Source organism: Nicotiana tabacum, chromosome 13, assembly GCF_000715075.1.
Source record: "Nicotiana tabacum cultivar K326 chromosome 13, ASM71507v2, whole genome shotgun sequence".
Classification (NCBI taxonomy): Eukaryota; Viridiplantae; Streptophyta; class Magnoliopsida; order Solanales; family Solanaceae; genus Nicotiana; species Nicotiana tabacum.
The window spans coordinates 95,257,782-95,281,013 of record NC_134092.1 but is presented as its reverse complement, the minus strand read 5'-3'; the positions used below and the strand labels follow the sequence as shown (position 1 = coordinate 95,281,013).

Genomic DNA, 23,232 nt, shown 5'->3' with positions numbered 1-23,232 from the left:
GACGATGTTTGCTAGAGGAAGAACAAATGGAAATTCTTGAGGCTTGCCACTCTTCACCATATGGTGGTTACCATGTTGGAGCGAGAACGGCGGCAAAAGTGTTGAGTTGTGGATTCTATTAGCTTACCCTCTACAAGGACGCTAGTGATCTAGTCAAGCGCTGTGATGAATGTCAAAGGGCTGGTGGGATTTCTAAGAAAAATGAGATGCCCCTCACCACCATCTTGGAAATTGACATTTTTATGTGTGAGGGATTGATTTCATGGGACCGTTCGTAAGCTCCTGTGGGAACACATACATTTTGGTAGCTACGGACTATGTGTCAAAGTGGGTTGAGGCCGTTTCTCTTCCCAACAATGAAGCTCGAAGTGTCGTGGCATTTTTGAAAAAGAATATCTTCACAAGATTCGGCACTCCAAGGACCATTATAAGTGATGGGGGATCGCACTGTTGCAACAAAGCTTTTGATACCTTACTCACCAAGTATGGTGTCACTCACAAAGTTTCGACCCCCTATCATCCTCAAGCAAACGGACAAGTGAAAGTCTCCAACCGGGAGATCAAGAGTATTTTGTCAAAGATCGTGAATGCCAACCGGACGGATTGGTTGAAGAAACTTGATGATGCTCTATGGGCTTATAAGACGGCTTACAAAACACCGATTGGGATGTCTCCATACCGATTGGTGTTCGGGAAAGCTTGTCACCTTCTGGTGGAACTTGAGCACAAAGCTATGTGGGCATTGAAGAAGCTTAATCTTGAGTGGGATGTCGCAGCTAACCTGAGGGTGGCAAAATTGAATGAGCTTGATGAATTCCGGTACCATGTATATACAAGTTCTTCCTTATACAAGGAGAAGATGAAGTACCTCCATGACAAGTACATCCGGAACAAGGAGTTCAAAAAAGGTGATCTTGTGTTATTGTTTAATTCTCGGTTATGGATGTTTTCGGGAAAGTTGAAGTCTAAGTAGAGTGGTCCGTTTGAGGTTGTGAATATGACCCTTTGGTGCATTAGACTTGAATAATAAAAATGATGAAGTGTTTAAAGTCAATGGTCACCGGGTGAAGCATTATCTTGGAAAAGTTGATGATGGCCACGTTGTGGCATTAATTCATTTCAAGTGATTGAAGGTAATATGCGTCGTGCCACGACATCAAATCAGGCGCTTCTTGAGAGGCAACCCATGTTTCTTTTTATTTTTGTTTTTCTTATTTTTTAGATAGGTTTTGTTTTGAGCTAACTGGTTTTGAAGTGAATTGCAGGAATGAGTGTGCTTTACAGGAACTGTGCTCAAGAAATTGGCCAAGTATTGAAAAAGTGCGGACCGTACAATATTGAATGCCACATAGAGAGGAGTCTGCGGCCGCACAATTCTTTGTGCGGCCGCACAACTGGAGACCAAAAAATGCAACTCTCTGAAGTTTGGAATTGCAGAGAAATGGCCATTCTACGGCCGCACACAAAATTGTGCGGACCGCACAAATATCTGCGGTCGTGCTCAATTTTGTGCAGACCGCAGATCTTCACAAGGGTTCAGGTAAAGAGTGTGGACCACACTAAAAAATGTGCGGCCGCACTCAGCTTCATTTTTTTTTACCTAATTTGGTCAACCTATAAATAGGCCCTCATAGCACTGTTTCAAACTTTACGCACTCTGAACTCTTGAGACTAAGGCTAGCACAGTGTACAAAAATTGTTTTACACTCTACACTCATTTCATCAGCCTAGATTCTACCTTGAATCCTTCATCACTTGTATGTTCAATTCATGTTTAGATTTTTCAAGTTTTCTTAATTTTTGTTTTTAAGTAGTATAGTTATTTTTAGGCCTAAAATGTCAAATGTTCATCATGTGTGCTTAGAATTGTGTGGGTAATCTCATATACACTCATTGGGGGCTAGGTAAATCATATATAATGTTTAATTTGTCAATACCATGTCTAAACTATGCAAAACAAATTGCAAAACCTAAGTTGAGTGTAGTATTATTTTGAATTGTTTGACCGCACATAAAATTGGACGGTCCGCAGATCCTGAGTTAGGGCAACAATGTATGCTTGCAATGTGTGGACCACACTCAAAATTGTGCGGTCCGTAGAAAAATATGTGCGACCGCAGATTTAACTTCAGAGAAACAGTAGTCTGAGCCTGGTCTTGTGCGGCCGCACTCAAAATTGTGCGGTCTGCATTTTAGTTATGCGACCGCACTTCAAATTATTGCGGTCCGCACAAGGCAGTATGCTGTCGCACTCAATATTATGTGGACCGCACTTTCACATATGCACACTGTTTTTCCTGCAACTGCTAACACACTGCTTCGGGACTTTAACTGACTCATGTTGCTTTGTATTGTAGACAATGGTTCGATCAATAAGTACAGGTGATACTTCTAAAGGGAGGGGTGAACCCTCCCGAGGCCGAGGCAAGGGTACTCAACCTCTCGCGGTACAGACGAAAGCAATAGCCAAGAAGCAAACCACTGGGAGAGGCAGGGCCACAGAGCCCTCAGAATCAAGCTCTTATGTCCCGTCTAGGGAAGCCTCCGAGGGTCACTCAGTGGAGGTACAACCAGAGGCCCAATATTAACCACCACAATTCACTGGGAGATACCAACTCCGCAACGAACCCTCCACCACAGCAAGTTCTTCTGAAGGTTCAGATGCCGGCAGCCAGGGTTCAGAGCCTTCCTCTACACATATTCCCCCTACACCAGTTGCAGTAGATGATGATGATGATGATGTTCCTGATGATGGTAGAGGAGGTGAAACTAGAGTTGGCGGCCTAGAGAGGTCGAAGAAGAAGAGGGCATGTAAAGATAGGTTTGTGATCTTGACAGCCTGCACAAAGTTCAGAGAATGGTGGCCCCAGAAATCGCTCACACTTGAGCGATAGTTCTTATTGAAGGATTTGGATAGATACATTCCAAATGTGCTTAGACAGTTCAGGGAGTGCAAGGGGTGGATGTGGTTCACCCAAAGTGTTATGGATGCCAAGGAGAATTTGGTACGGGAGTTCTATGCCAATGTGGCACACATCAAGAAGGGTACCAAAGTGACCAAGGTGAGGAACTTGAAAGTCAGATTTGACCAAAGCACTCTGAACACTTACTTGGGGTTCGAGAAGGTAGAGCCAGTCCAGTACTTGGAGAAGCTTTCTATGGGTGATGCAGCTCGCCCTTGGCTAGCAGAGATCTTGGCAGCTCCAGGACCACCACTACCGTTGATCACAGCGGGGGTTCCCATTGCACTGGCCACCCTCAATTTTGAAGCAAAAGGGTGGCAAACTTTTGTGTGCAGCCGTATAGACCCGAGACAGAATGAGAACAATCTTCCAATCCCCCGGGCAGTTTTGGTGGCATCTATCATGGCCGAGTGCCCAATTAATGTGGGTGCCATCATGTCGGCCAACATGTCAGTGGTTGTCAAAAAAGGTAAAAACTCCTACCCATATCCCAACACCCTCACAAAATATCTCACGGATGCAAAGGTGGAGCCGAGGAGTTTTGATACAAAGGTACGGGCCAAAAAGCCCTTCTCATGGTACTCTTTGCAAGGTCTGGGGAACCCAAAGTTCAAGGGTAAGGAAACTGCTACCGTTGGTCAGTTTGATGAGCCATCGGTGGTGGTTACAGATTCAGCTACTGAGCCTTCTACAGCTCCCATGCCTTCTGCAGCTGCCATGACTTCCACAGCAGCCGGCCCTTCCACCGAGACAGCTGACATTCCACTACCTTCATCTTCTAGACCATCAGCATCAGTACCAGTGCCTTCCTCATCCACATATCCACTGACTGTGATGCGAGTCTCCCAGACATTGGCGAGTCTCAATAACTGGATGCAGACAACTAATTCAAAGTTGTCTGATATATCCAGTGCTGTTGCAGCACAGTCTTCCACCCCAGCAGTACCACAGGTTCCTCCGTCAGTGGAAGAAGCATTGAAGAAGATCTTGGACAATTAGAAGACCATTATGGATACATTGGTGGCGCATGGGGGAGCTATTAAGGAGTTGGGTAAATAGGTGAAGAAGATGAGGAAATCTCAGGCCTCGAAGAAATCAGTGGACAGATTGAGGAAAGAAGTGACCAAGATTGCAGCAGCTGGTAACTTCCATTTGACCTACTGATGGAGACAGATCCATCAGTACCTCCAGACCCAACAACACCATCAGCAGAGGCACCAGCTGGCCAGTCTGACGAGCTAGACCTTGCTGCCCATACTACTGAGGAGGTGCGTCAGATGTTCACCAACCCAGTTACTCCCCGAACAGAGGATGATGAGATCCAGTTGGAGGAGCCCGAGGGTGGTGATGCTGCCATGCACACTGAGATCATATAGGGAGTTTTCTTCACTCTCTATCCTTCCTTATTTTGATTTTTGTTAAACATTGAGGACAATGCTTATTCTTTTTCAGGGGGGTGGTCTATTTTGGTTGATTTGATATGACATTGGCCTGTAATAACTATAATACTCTATTTTTATCTTTATTTTCTTTTTCATTATGTATATATTCCTCCCTCTCTTTTGATGTATATATTTTATTCCCTATTCTCGGTTTATATATTCATTTTCTTGTTTTTAGTAGTTTATTTCATAGCTTCTTTATTTTGCTTTCTTAGTAGTTTAGCTTCTTATTTACTTTAATAGCTTCTTTTTGATTTGGTAGCTTCTTTTTACGTTTAAGTGATCAATAAGCCTTTGGTTTTCTTAATGCCACGGTTCTTTCCAAAGGTAGGTTTTGTGTGAACTGAGTGGCTCTTCCCAACGATGGATGGAGTGATAACCTTGTTAAGGGATTGAGTCCGTTTTTGATGTTTAGGTAAAAATAGTAGTAATAATGAATAAAATGGTCAAGTATGCTTCACTTGGTACCTGGTTAAAAACAAGATCTTAAAAAGAAATGGCTCTAGTTAGTGACCTTGTGACTCTTATGTTGACTTAGGCAACCATCGGTGGTTTAGTTGAACTATTAGCGATTTTCAATATTGAATATAGTTGTTGTGGGCCCTCGACTCTATCCTCTTTGACAATCCAGTTGTGTGAGAGGTGAGATATTTCGTTACAAGTCCAAGTACCCGTGCGAATGGTCTAGAACTTTCCCCGAATGTGTTTCTAGGCAAAATTCTAAGTTTTGCTTGGCTTGAGAAGTGATTGTAGGTTCTCCTTGACCCGTTTTGAAACTTTCCATGCTCTACCAATGATGTTATCCCTAGTCAACCCATTTGAGCCTAAAACCTTTTTTATTTGATAACCATGTTACAAGCCTTTACCTGTTTGATAGTGACCCTCTCTTGGTACCCGAGCTTTCCTTAGCACTCATGAGAAACAAATGGCGAAAACATAAGTTTGGGGGAGAGACGAGGAGTTTGAAAGTAGTATCAAGGTACAAAAAGATAAAAGAAATGAAGAAAAGGAAAGGCAAAGGCAAAGAAAAAGAAAGAAAGAACAAAAGAAAAACACAAAAAGAAAGTGAATAAAGTGAAGAGTTGATGGGATTCAAAGAATAGCAAAAGTGCAAAGCATGGAGAAAAAAAAAGAAGGAGAAAGTGAATATCATGACCAAGAAAGAGTGATGTCAAGTCTCTCTAGTTCCCCTAAGGAAAAAGAAAGTGACTCAAAGAGTCGGCAAAAGCATGAGCCAAAAAGAGAAAATGGAGTGCTTAAGGAAAGATGAACCCGTTCTATTTCTACATTTCCCACCTTAGTCCAAAAGCCTTCATTACATGCCGAAAAAGCCCTACGTGATTTCAAGCCGAGTAAGCTTACATTATTGTTGATCTGCATGAGGGGCAAGCATATGGTACTTAGAGCCGTACTTGTGATATTCTTTCGAGAGTGATGAGCGAACTTTTCACAAGTCATTTAATTGAGTGCTATATTCTTAAGTGAGATGAGCTAACATAGAGTATAGGAGGAGGAGTTTGGGATCCACAGTGACCTACATGAAAGTGCGAACTTCCTTGATAAGTAAAGTCAACTCTTGATGCTCAAGTGTCATATTAGAGCTATTCGTGCTTTAACCTTCAAAACAGTGCCTTGTTGATAATTCATGAGTGTGTGGGTCATTGTTGGTCCCAATTGATGTGTGTTTGATTCACCTTAGGCTAGCTGAAATAGCTCTTTTCTTATGGAGGTGGGAATTACCTTATTTGCTTGAGGACAAGCAAAAGCTTAAGTTTGGGGGAGTTGATAAGTGGGGATTTTGACTACTTATTTGCTCCCTTTTTACTTTCGTTTTAGCTCAAAAACGCTTAAAGGTATTCTCAAAAACTGATAAAATATGCTTTCTTGCAGGTGTATTAGAAAATGAGCCAAAGCGATGAAATTCAACACAAGAAGGAGTATTTTTGGTTAAGGACTAAAACCAAGCAAAAAGGGTAATGTGCGGACCGCAGAATTTTGTCTGCGGCCGCAGATCATGAAGGGATTTCTGTCAAAGTGTTACAACCCAAATTCGCATATCATAGATCATGCCGTAAGGTAGTCGACGTAAATCCAAGAAGAGATTATCTTTGAGATGATAATAAGTTAATCCTGTTGGTCTTAAACGATACAAGGGTGTATAAGAGTGGTTAACAAGTATTTGAAGTTAAGCTAATCAAGGATGTTGTAACCCGTATTTTCGGATAACACTAGAGGTGATTAATTGTCCCAAGAGGTCTTGTTTTAATGTATTTGAATCATATAATATCCGTATCATAAGTTTTGAAGTCAAGCAAGTTATGAAACAAAAGTCGATAAAAGTTGTCGCAACTTAGGTTTATAATTTAACTTAAACTTTAGGTTAAATGTTACTGCATTTTACTCCCAATGTGCTTGGAATTATGGGGTGCTATCAAATTGAAGATCTATGAGTCTAGTTTCCAACGCATTAAACCGTTCGTCGATACGATCTCGGAATAGAGAGATATTCGCGTTTTCGCGAGAGTGCGCCAAGCTGCTCTCTATGGGGCCCACAAAGGCGGTTTAAGACATTTGGACATATATAAGATAACTCAACCCCGTTTTAAGTCATTATTTTTCAGTATATTCAGACCTTATAACCCTAAAAACATTCTCTCAAGGTTCTCTCATGATCCAAGACCCAAACAAAGGGCAAACAACACAAATCAAATGTCGGGAATCCCGTGGTGCTAGTAAGTTTCTTGTTTTTCTTGTTGTTGCTGATTTTTGTGTTGTTCCAGCTCGTGTGGGAGGTTGTTTTAAGTGCTTTATGTTCTGTAAATACACCTTTAAGTTTTTAATATCAACCCTAGGTGATTTCAAGTCTTCTAAAGTAATTCTAGTGCCGAAAAACCCGAATTAATTGCTAGTTTCGCTTCCTTATTCTTGTGGCAGAATTGAAGGGATATTTCGTGAAAAATTAAGGTCAAATTGGAGTTGTTCTTTCTGTTTAAAGGTAATGAACCTCTTACTCTATATATATTAAACATTATCCAAGTTGTGGCTAAGTCGTTGATGCTAGAACTTGTAAAATATATATCGAAAGGCTTGGTAGTAATGTTGTTAGTTGGTGGACTGTTTTGGAGACTCAATATGATTATTAATGATGTTGTTTGGGCTGTTTGGTGATTGTATTGACTTGTGGGAAGTCATATAAATAGGGGAGGTGCTGTCCGTTTCATCGTAAAATAGGTTGCGGTCGATACATAATAGTTACGACGCTTAAACGATAATGATAGTGTCATTTCTCTTATTGTAGACTAAGGAGTCGTGACATTTGCATAGCTTGAGGTTGGGCAGTATATACAAGGTATGTGAGGCAATACCCTTCATTCTTTTGCACGACTCCAATTGTACATAATGTAATGAACGAGCTCCCAAAGATACTCTACTCTTAGAAGCTAGCAGTACTTACATTGCTGCCCTTCTTATGAAACGATTGATATTGATGTTACTTCTCTTATTCTTATATTATCAATGTTGTTGGTAGTTCCTGATTCTTATAAGATTCTTGATGAAGAGTTAATCCTAATAACGTGTACGAAAGATACCGACCTTACGTCACTCCGAAAGGTTCAAATTATGATTCCAACGAGTCCAGCATGCATCATATATATGTATCTATTTTACTCTACCGAGCCGCGCTATAGTCGGCCGGGTATGGCACCTATTGTGCAACCACTGATCAGTTGGGTTTTACCGAGCTCCACGTGGCCGGGTACGATTCTACCGAGCCCTATGATGGCCGGGTACGTTTTACCGAGCCTATTATGGCCGGGTACGATATGATGATGATGATGCCCACAAAGGCATATGTTTTAAACGTTTACGTATATATATATATGTATGTATCATGTATTTCATGTCAGTAGCCCTCAAAGGTACCCAGATGTCACAGGTTGTATATTCCCTATCACTGTTTACATTATTATTCTTACTTATGCTATTCTGCCTTACATACTCAGTACTTTATTCGTACTGACGTCCTTTTTATTTGTGGACGCTGCATGTCGTGCTGCAGGTCCTGATAGACAGGTAGACGTCGCTCCCCCATCACAGTAGGCTATCCGGTTCAGCGTTATTGGCAAGATCCTTTCTCCGGACTTGCCGTGGTCTTGGTATGCATTTTTGTTATCGACATTATGGGTATGTCGGGGCCCTGTTCCGGCAATGTTGTAGCACTTATGTTCTTTTAGAGGCTCATAGACAGGTGTCGACTCATGTATGGTTTGGAATGCCTTGTTGGCTGATTTTTGTTGTATAGTCTTTCATGGCACCATGGTAGCTCGTACCTTATATATAGTTTCTTGACAGTCTTGTCATCCCATGTTACGTATGTTCATGACATTATCTTTCATTGTTGGATGTTCATGATCCATGTCTTTCATTTATATTGGTCTTGTCGGCCCTTAAAGATAATAAGGAAGGTTAGAAAATGTACGTTGGTGCTCGGCAAGTATGGCCCGGGTGCTAGTCATGACCCTCCAGTTGGGTCGTGACAAACTTGGTATCAGAGCAAGTCTGTCCTAGGGGTTGTCTATGAGCCGTGTCTAGTAGAGTTTTGATTATGGATGTGTAGCGCGCCACATTTATAATCAGGAGGCTACGTGACATCTAGGGTTGTTACTTTCTTCCTGAATCTAGATCGTGCGTAGAGTTGAGTCGTAAGTGTTCATATCTAATATTCACCTTGTTTTCTTTTAGCGATGCCTTCGACTAGGAAGCAAGCGATTAGTAAACGGCTTGATACAGCTGTAGGAGAGGGTAACATTCAGGTACCTCCAGCCATAGCAGGCCAAAGTGAGCCTCAGAGTGAGATGCCGTCTCATACCTCTCTGTCTCCTCCAGAGGATATTAGGAGGCACCCAGTTCATCCAGTTCCTCCGTCTGGCACTACAGACCACGATATGCGCAGTGCAGTGCAGTTGTTGAGTAGCTTAGTAGCTGCTCAGGCTCAGAGGCAGAATACCGGTGCTGCTGATAAACCGGTTAGTGCAGGAGTTCGTGATTTTATTAATCTAGACCCTCCAGTGTTTACCGGATCAAACCCCAAGGAGGACCCGCAAACATTTATTGATCAGGTTCATCGTACATTGCGGGTTATGCATGCTAGTGATACGGAGGCAGTAGAGTTGGCTTCTTATCGGTTACGGGATTTAGCGGTTTTCTGGTATGATAGTTGGGAGAGATCTAGGGGTCCGAACGCTCCTCCAGCCGTGTGGAAGGAATTTTCTGAGGCCTTTCTTCATCACTACTTACCAGCTGAGATACAATGAGCTAGAGCTGATAAGTTCTTGAACCTTCGACAGGGTAATATGAGTGCATGAGAGTATAGTATATAGTTTGATTCTTTATCAAGGTATACTCCCCATATGGTGGCCGAGATGAGTGATAGGGTGACCACATCTGATAAATGAGTGCACAACAGCCTCCTTGGTAGAGGGCATGGATATTTCCCGTATTCAGGCTTATGCCCAGACCCTTCAGGATCATAAGTTATATGCTAAGCTCTCTAAATGTGAATTCTTGCTGAACTCAGTAGCATTCCTTGGCCATGTGATATCTGATGAGGGTATTAGTGTCAACACTCAGAAGATCGATGCAGTGAAGAATTGGCCGAGACCTACAACACCGTCAGAAGTTCGCAACTTCCTGGGGCTAACAGGATATTATAGGCGGTTTGTAGAAGGGTTTTCCTCTATATCAGCACCATTGACTAAGTTAACATAGAAAACTACCAAGTTCCAGTGGTCTGATGCTTGTGAACATAGTTTTCAGGAGCTAAAGAATCGATTGACATCCGCGCCAATGCTCACTCTCCCAGAAGGAACAGAAGGTTATGTGGTATATTGTGATGCCTCAGGTATAGGTTTGGGGTGTGTATTGATGCAACGTGGGAAGGTGATTGCTTATGCATCAAGACAATTAAAGAAGCATGAAAAGAATTACCCGACTCATGATTTGGAATTGGCTGCAGTAATATATGCTTTGAAGATATGGCGGCACTACTTATACGGCGTCCATATTGACATCTACACAGATCACAAAAGTTTACAATACATCTTCAAGCAGAAGGAGTTGAATTTGAGGCAGCGTAGGTGGCTTGAATTACTGAAAGACTATGACGTCGAGATATTGTACCATCCTGGTAAAGCCAATGTTGTGGCAGACGCTCTCAGCCGTAAGTCAATGGGAAGCTTAATACATATTGAGGCAGGTAGACAAGGGTTGACCAAAGAGCTTCACCAGCTGGCCAATATGAGAATCAGATTGTTGGACTCTGATGACGGAGGTGTTACTGTACAGAATACAGCAGAATCATCTTTGGTAGCCGAGGTAAAAGCACGGCAATATGAAGATCCTACCTTAGTAAGATTGAGAGAGGGAATTCAGCAGTGTAAGATTACAGCTTTCAAGATCGGAGGAGATGGGACACTGAGATACCAGGGCCGATTATGTGTGCCTAGTGTGGCAGGGTTGCGAGAGAAGATTATGATTGAGATTCATCAGTCCCGATATTCTATCCATCCTGGCTCGACAAAGATGTATCATGACGTTAAGGAGCAGTATTGGTGGGACAACATGAAGAAGTCTAATTGCAGAATTTGTAGCCCAGTGTCCTAATTGTCAACAAGTAAAGATCGAGCATCAGAAACCCAGTGGATTGATTCAGAATATAGAGATTCCGACCAGGAAATGGGAGGTGATTAATATGGACTTCATTATTGGATTACCTCGCTCTTATCATAAGTTTGACTCCATTTGGGTGATAGTTGATCGACTTACAAAATCTGCCCATTTTCTACCCGTTAAGACAACTTACACGGCTGAAGATTATGCGAAGTTGTATATCAAGGAGATTGTTAGGCTTCATGGTGTGCCGGTATCCATTATATCAGACCGAGGAGCTCAATTTACGGCTAACTTTTGGAGGTCTTTTCAGAAGGGTTTAGGCACACAAGTAAATCTCAGCACTGCATTCCATCCGCAGACTGACGGACAGGCTGAACGTACCATCCAGACGCTGGAAGATATGCTACGAGCATGTGTTCTAGATTTTAAGGGGAATTGAGATGACCATCTGGCACTTATAGAATTTGCCTACAATAATAGCTACCATTCCAGTATTAAAATGGCCCCGTATGAGGCACTGTACGGGAGGAGATGTAGATCACCAGTTGGATGGTTCAAAGTCGGTGAGACAGAATTATATGGGCCAGATTTGATTTACCAAGCCATTGAGAAGGTGAAACTGATACAAGAGCGGCTGAGGACGGCAAAAAGCAGGCAAAAATCTTATTCCGATGTCCGACGTCGTGATCTGGAATTTGAGGTTGGTGATTGGGTTTTCCTGAAGATCTCGCTGATGAAGGGTATTATGCGTTTTGGGAAGAAGGGTAAGTTGAGTCCGCGGTATATTGGGCCGTACAAAATTCTTCGACGAATTGGACAGGTTGCTTACGAGTTAGAATTGCCATCTGAATTGGAATTTGTCCACCCGGTATTCCATGTATCTATGTTGAGGAAATGTATTGGAGACCCTTCTCGGGTCGTCCCTATCAAAGATGTACAAGTTACAAAGGATCTATCATATGATGAACTGCCAGTGGCTATTTTAGATCGACAAGTCCGCAAGCTGAGAACAAAGGATGTAGCTTCCATGAAAGTATTATGGAGGAAAAAGAATATAGAAGAAATGACATGGGAAGCAGAAGAGGAGATGAAGTCTAAATACCCTTACCTATTCCAGAGTGAAAATAACGAGGATACCGGGGGAAAGAAGGACGCATTATAAGGTGAAACGGCTCTATGAGATAAGCAATAGCTTGTGAATACTCTTTTTTTAATACAAAATGGTGATATGCAGATAATGTACATATCCATAATGCTTTGTATAGTCTTGTATGGCCATAGGTTGGGTTTAACTGCTTGCAAGTTTGGCTAGTGTCCATTTTATAAGGGAAACTCAGCCGGAAATCTCCGTCGGAATCCACGATGAGTTAGACACCCCATAAACCCTTACATTCGAGGACGAATGTTCCTAAGGGGGAGAGGATGTTACAACCCAAATTCGCATATCATAGATCACGCCGTAAGGTAGTCGACGTAAATCCAAGAAGAGATTATCTTTGAGATGATAATAAGTTAATCCTATTGGTCTTAAACGATACAAGGGTGTATAAGAGTGGTTAACAAGTATTTGAAGTTAAGCTAATCAAGGATGTTGTAACCCGTATTTTCGGATAACACTAGAGGTGATTAATTGTCCCAAGAGGTCTTGTTTTAATGTATTTGAATCATATAATATCCGTATCATAAGTTTTGAAGTCAAGCAAGTTATGAAACAAAAGTCGATAAAAGTTGTCGCAACTTAGGTTTATAATTTAACTTAAACTTTAGGTTAAATGTTACTGCATTTTACTCCCAATGTGCTTGGAATTATGGGGTGCTATCAAATTGAAGATCTATGAGTCTAGTTTCCAACGCATTAAACCGTTCGTCGATACGATCTCGGAATAGAGAGATATTCGCGTTTTCGCGAGAGTGCGCCAAGCTGCTCTCTATGGGGCCCACAAAGGCGGTTTAAGACATTTGGACATATATAAGATAACTCAACCCCGTTTTAAGTCATTATTTTTCAGTATATTCAGACCTTATAACCCTAAAAACATTCTCTCAAGGTTCTCTCATGATCCAAGACCCAAACAAAGGGCAAACAACACAAATCAAATGTCGGGAATCCCGTGGTGCTAGTAAGTTTCTTGTTTTTCTTGTTGTTGCTGATTTTTGTGTTGTTCCAGCTCGTGTGGGAGGTTGTTTTAAGTGCTTTATGTTCTGTAAATACACCTTCAAGTTTTTAATATCAACCCTAGGTGATTTCAAGTCTTCTAAAGTAATTCTAGTGCCGAAAAACCCGAATTAATTGCTAGTTTCGCTTCCTTATTCTTGTGGCAGAATTGAAGGGATATTTCGTGAAAAATTAAGGTCAAATTGGAGTTGTTCTTTCTGTTTAAAGGTAATGAACCTCTTACTCTATATATATTAAACATTATCCAAGTTGTGGCTAAGTCGTTGATGCTAGAACTTGTGAAATATATATCGAAAGGCTTGGTAGTAATGTTGTTAGTTGGTGGACTGTTTTGGAGACTCAATATGATTATTAATGATGTTGTTTGGGCTGTTTGGTGATTGTATTGACTTGTGGGAAGTCATATAAATAGGGGAGGTGCTGTCCGTTTCATCGTAAAATAGGTTGCGGTCGATACATAATAGTTACGACGCTTAAACGATAATGATAGTGTCATTTCTCTTATTGTAGACTAAGGAGTCGTGACATTTGCATAGCTTGAGGTTGGGCAGTATATACAAGGTATGTGAGGCAATACCCTTCATTCTTTTGCACGACTCCAATTGTACATAATGTAATGAACGAGCTCCCAAAGATACTCTACTCTTAGAAGCTAGCAGTACTTACATTGCTGCCCTTCTTATGAAACGATTGATATTGATGTTACTTCTCTTATTCTTATATTATCAATGTTGTTGGTAGTTCCTGATTCTTATAAGATTCTTGATGAAGAGTTAATCCTAATAACGTGTACGAAAGATACCGACCTTACGTCACTCCGAAAGGTTCAAATTATGATTCCAACGAGTCCAGCATGCATCATATATATGTATCTATTTTACTCTACCGAGCCGCGCTATAGTCGGCCGGGTATGGCACCTATTGTGCAACCACTGATCAGTTGGGTTTTACCGAGCTCCACGTGGCCGGGTACGATTCTACCGAGCCCTATGATGGCCGGGTACGTTTTACCGAGCCTATTATGGCCGGGTACGATATGATGATGATGATGCCCACAAAGGCATATGTTTTAAACGTTTACGTATATATATATATGTATGTATCATGTATTTCATGTCAGTAGCCCTCAAAGGTACCCAGATGTCACAGGTTGTATATTCCCTATCACTGTTTACATTATTATTCTTACTTATGCTATTCTGCCTTACATACTCAGTACTTTATTCGTACTGACGTCCTTTTTATTTGTGGACGCTGCATGTCGTGCTGCAGGTCCTGATAGACAGGTAGACGTCGCTCCCCCATCACAGTAGGCTATCCGGTTCAGCGTTATTGGCAAGATCCTTTCTCCGGACTTGCCGTGGTCTTGGTATGCATTTTTGTTATCGACATTATGGGTATGTCGGGGCCCTGTTCCGGCAATGTTGTAGCACTTATGTTCTTTTAGAGGCTCATAGACAGGTGTCGACTCATGTATGGTTTGGAATGCCTTGTTGGCTGATTTTTGTTGTATAGTCTTTCATGGCACCATGGTAGCTCGTACCTTATATATAGTTTCTTGACAGTCTTGTCATCCCATGTTACGTATGTTCATGACATTATCTTTCATTGTTGGATGTTCATGATCCATGTCTTTCATTTATATTGGTCTTGTCGGCCCTTAAAGATAATAAGGAAGGTTAGAAAATGTACGTTGGTGCTCGGCAAGTATGGCCCGGGTGCTAGTCATGACCCTCCAGTTGGGTCGTGACACAAAGCTTCTTTGAAAAGTGCGGACCGCACAATAATTGTGCGGCCGCAGAACTCAAGAGTGCAGCCGCACTCAGAAATGTGCGGTCCGCAGAACCTGAAGAAGTGCAGTCACAATTCAATATTGTGCGGCCGCAGAAGTCCCTCCTGTCAAGCTCTGCATCAAAGTGCGGACCGCACACAGAATTGTGCAGCCGCAGAACCTCCAAAAGGAAAATTTTGTCCGAAAATTTTAGCTGTGTATAAATAGTCCTTTTTGACAAAATTAGGTTAAATTTGAACATCTGAAAGTTAGGAGCCGTTTTTATTTACTGCTTTAGGAAATTTTATTATAGTTTGTCTATTTTACATTGGATTGTTATCTCTTTATCATTGAATATGAGTTTAATCTTCTATTATTCTTTAATTTCTTCATTTTCATTTATGAGTAGCTAAATTTCTAGCTAGGGTTGTAACCCAACCCTAGTGTGGGTACCTAATGGGTGTTTGATTTAGGGCTTATTTATGGTTGATTGTGTCATATCTAGCCTAGTTCTTGCTTTAATTGTAGAATTAATGGTTGCAAATACTGATTCGAGCCTATTTGACTTTGTCTCTATTTGATAAAGAGAGACTGAGTCTAGGAAAACTTGGCTAATAAAATATTGGGGTGAACTCAAGAAATCGATAGTCCCAATTAAAGGGTTGAATCTAGAGATAGTAAAACCTGACTTGAGCATCTATCAACTGTTTTGTGAATTACCCATTTGAACTTGAGAAAGCCAAATTAGGCAAAACCACTGTATTACCGAGAGGTATTGAGCGGGTAATTGCGTGTTGATTGTTATATTACACCCCGACCTACCAAACCTGCCCTAAAGCCCACAACCCGTTAGCCAAACACCTAGGTGGAAGTCACAACCCTAGATCTTTTACATACTTGAAAAACAACACCAAAAATATTATTCTCTAGCTTTATATTTGCAAACCGTAGCATAATTTAGAAGTAGAATCAAAATACAGTTTGTGGAAGTGCATCTTAGACACTTTACGTTCTTAGTCCAAATATATACCTAATCCCATCTACGCTCTCTGTGGATTCGATCCCGACTCCTAGTTGAGTATTATTATTGCAATCGACCGCTTCACAACCCCAAATTGAGGTATGATTTGGGCGAGATCAAGTCCTCAGCCATTATGAAGTCATGCATTCTTGTTTTCCACCAACCATAGTATTGGCCGTTGAATCTTGGTGGTCTGTACGTTGATTGTCCTTCCTCGAAGTTTGGTGGAGTAGCCATGAGGATCCTTTCTAGGTGTTAACCTTTTAGAAAGAACCTGCTCTGATACCAATTAAAAGAAACTAAGAGTCCACCAAACTATATAGAGAACCAGGTTCTCTATCAATCCCCACAGTAAGCAACAAACCGTAAAATCATACAGTATAGGGAACCAGCTTCTCTATATGTTCCAACAGTAAATCGGCAGTAAATAAAGAACACGTGATATTTACGTGGAAAAATCATTGCTTAAGGGATTAAAAACCACGACCTACCTTAGTAGGATTTCAACTCCACTAAACCGAGCAAACTTCAGATTACAACCTATTGCAATCTAGGAATTAAACTCTTAATCTAGGAATCCTTACAATAACTCTATTGTAAGCCCTTTGTAATAACTCTATTACAAAGCACCAAACCTTAACTAACTCTAGTCAATCTAGGAATTAAACTCTTAATCTCTCACCCCTTACAATAACTCTATTGTAAGCCCTTTGCAATAACTCTATTACAAAGCAACAAACCTTGACCAACTCTAGTCAAGAATCTAAACCAAACAACAGTTTAAATTTATCCTACAAAGACACTTCTTGAAAGTAGTGTATGATTATAAATGAAGAACAAAATAACAAAGACTCAACAAACGACTTAAGATATCTTCAATCTTTGGATCTGGTCTTTGATGTTGCTGCAGCTTTGTTCTTAAGAGGGGTGGTGGCTAGCACTTGAGAGAATATGATTATTTGAATTTTCAAGTGTTGGGAAAATGAATTCTCTTGCCTCATTAAATAATATGTGTGTGTGAGGTAATCAAGGATGGTGCAATAAGATTTCTTTTAGTTTGGCCTTACCAAGCTACAATTGTGTTGTTGTACTGATGCAAGACGGTACAGTGAAGCAGCCTGCCAGACAGTATAGTGTAGCAACTTTTACAGTTGTAGAGTTAATTGCATGACGACCAGAGAAACTGATCCCTATTTGTTCCCTCTGTTATTCCCTTATCTGATTTCATTGAGAATTGTATCAGACATCTTACTAGTTACTCTGAACGCAAGGGAACTAATTGTATCAGGTTCCTTATTTGGTTCTCTCATAAAGTTTGTCAAATCATCAAAACAAAAGACGCATAACTTATCATTAGTGTTTTGATAAAACTTTTAATAGTAATAACTAAATATTATGTGTACGTGTTAACTAATGCATGTAATGACTTCCGCTTAATAAGTGAGGCAAGTCATTTCCCCTTAAAAGTGATAACTAAACCCCAAAGTAGTCGTCTGGCTCCTTTAAGATGCATTCTGATCTCTTTCACATTCCACACTAAGCGTTTACTGATCTAAAGCTAATTTAACTTTATCTAATCTATACCTAATTCCTGCTCAAGTTTAATTACCATAAACTATGACTTCAACATTTCCTCAAACTAAAGCGAATCACAGTTAGGATGGATCAATGTTGACTCGAAAAATCAGATAACGTTAAATTTATGTACGGTTCTAAGGATACGTGATACCCTTTGATACAAAGATAGCAATACGAGTATTCTTGACTATGAAAATGAGAATGATGAACAGAAAGAATGAGTAAAATGAAGTAAAACAAGCACAAGGAGATATCTTTGTATATGAGAAAACATCTTTTGTTCCAATCTATTCAGTGTGTTTATAGCTTACAAGGATCTCTCCTTTTATAATAGAGGGTCATTACTTTATTTATAACAAAATAATAAAATAAAGCATATAGTGGAGGACCCATGATTATTTCTCTCTTCCTCGATTCCCGACAAGATTCTCTCTCTTGGTGCGGTTCTAACGACTCTTGTCTGTGAGCTCGATACTGGCTCGAACTCGATACTGGCTCGAATTCGTTACTGGGACGGCCCTTTGGTCTTGGCTTGAGTTCGACCTTCGGGATGGGCGTGGCGCATTTCCGACCTCGAAGCAATGCCTTGCGGATCGATTTGGTCACGGGCTCGATAAGATTATCGAGCCGACCTCGAGCACTCTTCGGACTCGAGGCTCGTTTGTACTGTCTTCGGAGCTCACTCCCAAAATCCTACTCCGGTTTCTTGCCACTCGAACTCGATCGAACGTAGGAAGGCCGAAATCTATTTTGACCGTATACACCATAGTCCAATGTTCATTTTCTAATATATCTTCATTTCCTTGATATCTTTGTAAACCAACGGCGAAATGCACAAACTCTAATTATTTATAGGAACTTTCGGAGGATCAAAGAGCAGATGCGGTGAACAGCATGGTGTATGAAGCAAATGCGAGAATCAGAGATCCAGTATTCGGCTGCGCTGGAGCAATTTGCCAGCTACAGAAGCAAATAAGTGAGCTTCAAGCACAACTTGCCAGGTCTCAAGTAGAGATGTTGAATGTGCAGTCCCAAAACGCCAATTTAGTGGCATTAATTTTCAGGGAGATGTCACATAATCAAGTAAACAAAGATAAGAATGATATGCACAGTTTTATAGAAATACCAGCCTCTTGTTGGAAGACAATAGTGTATATGCAGCTCGGGAACCACTTTGGACATGATAGAAAAAAATGTTGGAATATTTCCACAAAATTATACTTTAACAATATTTCCCCCACATAAGAAGAATGCAATGACATTCTTTTGTTCGTCTCCCACATCGGATGGAAATGGGGACTTGGTCTTCTTATATTGCAATTTGTATAACTCAATAAGAATTATTTTTCATTAAACACTAATAATCTAGAGTGTTTACGAGATTATCAAAGGTATTTGCATGTGAGATGTAATATATTAGACTTTTTTTTCTCTAATTTGACGTCAAATACGGATACTGGTATACTACTTTTAATTTGTTGATATATATCCTTTTCGTTTAACTAGTAATTATCAAGTTTCCTTGTTCAATTTTGTCTTTTGACTGTATTTGTTGAGCTAACTCCACCTTTTATTGATAACTAGACTCCAAAATTTGGCAAAGAGATCTTATCTCATTGAGTTGTTTGAAAAAAGAGTTAAAATTTGGTGTGTTCTTTGTTTCTTTCTAAAACTAATAAGGATGCTTTCCTTTGAAATTAAATTTTAGAAGGAAAACGAAAAAGAAAATGTAGGTTCACAGGTATAGAATTGTTAATTACTTGAAAACTGTGTAAAAATACTATAAATCACAATAATTAACAATGGGACGCGCCGCAAGAAAGAAAGAATCTGTATTTATGATCTTGAAATTGTTACCTATAAATATTATAAATCACAATAATTAACATAACACTCATTAAGCACCAACAAAGGAAGAATTTGTATTTGTGATCTTGAAATTGTACCTCTTTTTGCGAACTGAAATTGATGTTTGGAGAGAAAACATCTATTGTGTATTTTGTTATATAGCTAGAAAAGGAGTTGGTTAACTGTAATTTTGTCACAGAAGTAAGTTTTATGCACCCCTCTGTCAAGTGTTTTTTTTTTGGCATGGTATAAAAGGATTATGCCTCCTCATGGCATAAATTTTATGTAAAAAATAATAATTTAAAATATTTAGAAGGCATATAAAAATATTGCAGTAAAAAAAAAATTCGTTTGACTCTTAAAATTCAAATATCACCATATAAATTGAGACGGAGAAAATAGTTACAAGGAAAGATTGACCTAGTGCTCGAATAAGAAGTTGCCTCTTCTTGGAATGAAACAATGAAAAACCCTATCAGACCTTAAGGAGACTTGAATTTCATTAAGGATATGTTTTGAAAACCATCCTGGAAAATAAGATTTCGGTGTAATTAGACAATTTTGGCATATTTTATAGCCAAGAAATATATACTCTCAGGTTCTGAAGGCGAAGATGAGAATTGCTAATAAATATGTGGTGTAATAATAAGGTAACTTTTCATTATTGGAAAAAGGCCACTTAAGGTCCACCTATTGGAACCCTAACTTGGGGAAGAAAGCAATGATATCTTCAAGAAAAATGAGATATTTTCGTTCCAGAAAAGCAATCTAAGTCAGCAAAAAAAAGTTAAGCTTGTTGTCGTTCCAACTGGAGCTTCCTCGTTAGTGGGGAAGATATTTATGATATTTTTGAATTTTGAGTAACGGCGAGCCAAGATTGAACCAAAACTAAAACAGGGGTAATTGTACAATAATAAATAATTCAGATATAAATTTTGATTATTTCCCCGATAGTTAAATATATATGTGGACTCAAATAAACAATAATGCCTCTATCTAATCAATCCCAAGGACCTTGATCGATAAACAACTTTTTAAGACATTTGATCAAAAAAAGAAAAAGAAACATTTTAAGCCCCCCAAAACGTTTATTAATCAGCAGACGAATTTAAAATTTAGAACTTATGTCGGCAAACGATTGGATCGTGCAAAGTTGCAAAAGCGATGATTTTTCCTTCCTTTTTCTTGGTTTGTTTGTAAAAGTTATGTAAACATAGAAAAGATACTCCCTGAATGATGACACTGAGAAAAGGAAAAGAACAAAACAAAGATTATCGTTGCAAAAGTACCCTACTATTTGATTGGATAATAATTCCAACTTCTAAGTCCTAAGTTCCAAAGTCATAACCAATTTGCATAATTAAATAATTAGCTATTTGAAAGGACCTATTTAATCACTAATAGAAATGAGAAAACAATCTCCTTAAATAGAAATTGTCTAGAAAGAGGCCGAGGAGATGTTCACTAATTTTTGGCTAGGTTATTAGCTACAAGACAACATAAATATTATACCTTGTGATTTAAGAGATAATGCTCGGTTCTTAGAAATTAAATGATGTTTCTTTGACCGTAATCTTTTTTTTCTATCACAATCCGAAATTCTCACTTTCGGGACCGTGATGGCGCCTTACATAGCAAGCCAACGTTAAAATAATCTTAGCCATGTCTAAACAAATTAAATTAAACAAAAGTCCATTACTGAAATAAAGTGCGGAATACCATAACAAACGAATTATCCAAATACATCCCCGAATCTGGTATCACAAATGTACGAGCTACTAGAATAATACAAATAAAACTCTGAATAAAATGAAGCTGTCTGAGAAAAATATACAGCTACGATAAAGTGGAAGAAGACTTCAGAACTACCTTCTCGACCATACGATGAGCCTTCATATAAGAAATAATCTTGTTGGTAGAATGACGAGGTTTTGACCAATATTGTCCCTTATCTTTGAGGGTAGGTCTATTTTGGTCCCTCAAATATAACCCTGAGCATATTTAGTCCCTTAAGTATGCTAAAGTGGAGCACCTTTAGTCTCACTGATACAATATATTCAAAAACTAACGGTGTTACCCAACTCTGATTCATTAAGCAAATCTTTTGCTCTAAAATAAAATGTTTCCTCTCATTTTATTGGATAACGCAAATTATCACTTTAATTCCTCATTTTTAGATAATGTCTTCTAAAATTTTGATCTTGAAAATATCCCATTCTGTGCCAGTTTTCAATGAGAAAATGACACTGTATAGCCGCTGTTAAAATAATAGCCGAAAAAATATATAAAATTTGTAAATTGTTTTGTGTATATATATATACATTTAAAAATTTCGGTTGATTTTTCCAAAAAGAAAAAGTTAAAATTTGAAAAAAATAGAGCTGACAAGATCACTTCTAGGCATATTATTGAAGCAAACGAATAACCAGGTTGTATTATCATTTTTAGCCCGTGCCAAAAATTATTTACATCTGGTAGCGGAATAAGTATATAAAGTTGATATATTTTTTGTATATTAACATACAAAAAAAAATTAAAAAGAAAATATATATATATATATATATATATATATATATATATATATATATATATATATATATACACACACAAAATATATAAATTTTATATATTTTTTCGGCTATTATTTTTATAGCGGCAATACAGTGTCATTTTCTTATTGAAAACTAGCACAAAAGGAGATATTTTCAAGGTCAAAATTTTAGAAGACATTATCTAAAAATGAGAAATTAAAGTGATAATTTGCGTTATCCAATAAAAAAAGAGGCAACTTTTCCTTCAGAGCAGAAGATTTGCTTCATGAATCAGAGTTGGGTAACAACGTTAGTTTTTGAATATATTCTGTCAGTGAGGCTAAAGGTGCTCCACTTTATCATACTTAAGAGACTAAATATGCTCAGGGCTATATTTGAGGGACCAAAATAGACCTACCCTCAAAGATAAGGGACAATATTGGTCAAAACCTCTATCAGTGAGATTAAAGATGCTCCACTTTAGCATACTTAAGGGACTAAATATGCTCAGGGTTATATTTGAGGGACCAAAATAGACCTACCCTCAAAGATAGGGGACAATATTGGTCAAAACCTCGTAGAATGACCAAGAGTTCCTTTTCACTCTAATTGAGGCAACCCCGGCATGGCTAAGGTCACTATTTTGGCGTGACAATCCAATATAGCATGATAAGGTGACAGCCAATCCATACCCAAGATGACATCAAAATCTACCATATCAAGAGGTAGAAGATCCACACTAGTCTTAAGACTCCCAATAGTAACCATACACGAATGACAGACATGATCTACAACGATAGAATCCCCCATCTGTGTGGACACATGCACAGAAGCACTCAAGGAATCAAGAGGCACAACCAAATATGAAGAAAAGTAGGAGGACACATAGGAATAAGTAGATCCTGGATCAAATAAAACTGAAGCATCTCTATGAAAAACTGGAATAATAGATGTGATCACGGCATCGGATGACTCGGCCTCAGTCCTAGTTGGAAAGGCATAAATCTTGGCGGTGCCCCAATACTCGGAGCAATATCTCTGGGACTGTAACGAACCGACCGGTCGTTTTGAGCTCTAGCACGTCATTCGGCGGTTTGAGGCCATGAGCAGCTTCACTTCAGGTATTGTGACTTGTACGCGTGGTCGGGATTAAATTTCAGGAAGTTCAGAGTTGAATTGGAAAGAAAATTCTCATTTCGAAAGCTTTAAGTTGGAAGAATTGACTAAGAT

At 39.4% G+C, this 23,232-nt stretch overlaps 1 pseudogene; it reads left to right on the top strand.

Moving 5' to 3' along the window:
* Nucleotides 1-18,807, top strand: part of LOC142168241 (LOB domain-containing protein 1-like) — a 33,050-nt pseudogene extending 14,243 nt beyond the window's left edge.
* Nucleotides 18,808-23,232: the final 4,425 nt, after the last annotated feature.